The sequence below is a fragment of the Primulina tabacum genome, chromosome 2 (assembly GCF_025594145.1).
Source record: "Primulina tabacum isolate GXHZ01 chromosome 2, ASM2559414v2, whole genome shotgun sequence".
Classification (NCBI taxonomy): domain Eukaryota; kingdom Viridiplantae; phylum Streptophyta; class Magnoliopsida; order Lamiales; family Gesneriaceae; genus Primulina; species Primulina tabacum.
Genome location: NC_134551.1, coordinates 42,803,074 through 42,806,250, shown reverse-complemented (window position 1 = coordinate 42,806,250; position 3,177 = coordinate 42,803,074). Strand labels below are relative to the sequence as shown.

Genomic DNA, 3,177 nt, shown 5'->3' with positions numbered 1-3,177 from the left:
TAAGTTATAGAGAACGTTTTCAAGTTCTCCAGTACCAATCAAACATTCATTCTTGTAAATATTGCAAACACCTTTGCTAAATAAACAAGACTATCCATCTTTATCAAGCATAGAAATGGAAATAATGTTTTTCACCAAATCAGGTACAAACAAAACATCTCTTAAAATCATTGTTCAAAAGCAAGTAAACATCTTCTACGGCCTTGGCAGCAACTATTGCTCCATTGTCCATCCTTAAGAAGGTCTCACCTTCCCTAAGCCTCATACTTCTTCCCATCACCTGTAAATCATTACAGAGATGTGAGCCACAGCCGATATCCAATATCCAAGAAGTAGAGTTAATTGAAATGTTTACTTCAATATAGAACATACTGTTTCCAGAACTCTTCTGGGCAAGATATTCTCTGCAATTACGCCTCCAATGTCCAAGCTTCTTGCAGTGATGACAAACATCAGCAGTCTTTTCAGCCTTTACTGGTGTGGCTGCCACAACGGGATTCGAAGCTTGCGTCTTCAAGGGTACGTTCTTCTTGGGACATTGGAAAGAACGCTTCTTTCCCTTCTCAGGTGGACTGATGAAACTTAAAATTAATAATTTATTATATGTTAAAACATGTATTTTAAAATTTAAGTTTCATTAAAATTATAAAATTATGTTATTTTAGTATTGTTTGTTTATATTTAATTGTCTTACTAAATATGTTTTATTTTCAGGTTTTCTACGTGTTGGTAAAATAATGATAACTCAAGCTAGAAAATTCAAATGGAGGTGACTCAAACATGTTTGGAATCCTTGAGAAATTATATACAACTTTGCAGAAGACATGATTGCCTAAAAAATTCATTAAGATGATCAAATTGTGCAAATATCAAAAGGAGGACAAATTTACTTTTACTATAACCAGCATATAGTAAAAAAATCATAATTATTTCAATATTTAACCAAATGAGATGAACCAAGTGGCCAAATTCATCTATAGACAATTCCCCAGATGTTTTTTGTTTTGAGCAGAGTCAAATTCGGTGATTAAATTCGTGGAACAAAGCATTGAAAGAAGGGACATGGAATTGAACTTGGAGGAGACAAAGAATACTATTGCAACTACATTGCATTAATAAAAATTTTGACCCTTTCTCTCATTTGGCCTATAAATAGAGGCCTTGTGCTAGCTTGAGAATCATTCTATCTCATTGTAAAATATAGTGTGAGTGTGTATCAAAGTTCTAAGTTCCAATATATTTTCTTTCATGTTCTCAACTATGAGTGATATTTTATTTTTGATCAAAAGTAAGCTTATGGCAAGCTAAATCTATTATGTCAAGGTGAAGAGGATGCATTCTTGGTGAAGTAAGATTGTTTATATTTTGTATATTCTTTCTTTATTTCTTTTTATTTAGCTAACTTATTTTTATTGTAGGTATAAAAATGAATTATTTGTTGTTATCAATTTACATCAAAAGCTTGATATTATTAAAGTGGTTATCTTGATTTTTTGTTTAATTTTGATACAATAAATATTTCATCACTTATTATTATTATTATATATATATATATATATATATTATATATTTATATAATAATATCATAATATTTCATTTAGACGATAGCGTGGCTCTGCCAGTTGTTCTAAGTGAAATATTATGATTTAATACTAACATCTAACAATCTAACATTTACTTTATCGCAACTAACTTTTACTTTTCCGCAACTAACATTTACTTTATCACAACTAACTTTTACTTTACTGCAACTAACTTATTAAATCAATATATTTCATTTAGGCAATAGCGTGGCTCTGCCGGTTGTTCTAAATGAAATATAATGATTTAATTTAACATTTACTTTATGCAATTATTTATTTATATAGTTATAATTATAATCATAGGTACCATATATAAAATATCGGTTAATTCGGTATTTTCTATAGTGTGAACTATATTATATTATGTGTGTGTTTAATTTTCTTGGAACCATTATTTATGGTGGTTTCTTTTATTTTACTTTTAGTTAAACAATATTACATAAACCAAGAATAAATCCTCAAGCCTTGACAAAAATTTATAATTTGTAAACTTCATTCTTGCATTTGGTAATCTATAAATTAATAAATTTAAACTCAAAATAACCTCTCTGAGGATCGATCTCGTACTTACGAAATATATTACTTGCAGACAACCTACACTTGGGTGAATTATTATTTAAGTAGTAGCAAGTTTTTGGCGCCGTTGCCGGGGAGGTATAAATTAAGTTTATATTTGTTAATTATGTTTTATTTATAAGTATTGTGTTGTTTTTTTTTTTTTTTTTGTATGAGTATTTGGAGTCGAAAAAAAAGTGGTAGACTTATTCGAGTATCTGAAAATAATTTAAACATGGATGATAATTCAAATAATCAAGATAATGATAATAATAATAATAATAATAATAATAATAATAATAATAATAATAATAATAATCAAGAACATGATCAATTAGGAACACTTAGGCACCATATGAACCCTATTAGAACTAGTGCCCCATCTTGTTTAGTTTTTCCTCCTGATGCATCTAATTTCAACTGCAAACCTCAAATTATTCAACTTTTACCAAATTTTCATGGCTTAGATTCTGAAAATTCATATTTGCATCTAAGAGAATTTGAGGAAGTTTGTAACACTTATAATGATCAAAATTGTAGCATGGATATAGTTCGATTAAAGCTTTTTCATTTTTCTTTAAAAGATAAAGCTAAAACATGGCTACAAAATTTAAGATCAAGTTCAACAAGATCATGGGAAGAAATGCAACAACAATTTCTCAAAAAGTTTTTCCCTTCCCATAGAACAAACTCTTTTAAAAGACAAATTACAATTTTTTCTCAAAAACAAGGAGAAATGTTTTATCAATGTTGTGATAGATATAAAGAATTACTTAATACATGCCCACATCATGGTTTTGAAACATGGAGAATAGTTTCTCACTTTTATGAAGGTCTAATACCTAAAGATAGGCAAATGATATAATTCATGTGTAATTGAACTTTTGAAGATAAAACCCAAATGAAGCTATGGAATATTTGGATTCATTAGCAGAAAATGCTCAAAATTGGGATAATATAGGCACAATAGAACTACCAACAACTAAAAACAATAATTCAACAAATGGGAGTGGTATCTATTATCTTAAAGATGATATAG

General features: G+C 28.5%; 1 non-coding gene across 1 annotated transcript; it reads right to left on the bottom strand.

Annotated features, from left to right (window-relative positions):
- Window positions 1-2,825: 2,825 nt before the first annotated feature.
- Window positions 2,826-2,936, bottom strand: LOC142538153 (small nucleolar RNA R71). The gene has a single exon (XR_012818692.1). It is a non-coding gene; the product is annotated as a small nucleolar RNA R71 (small nucleolar RNA).
- Window positions 2,937-3,177: the final 241 nt, after the last annotated feature.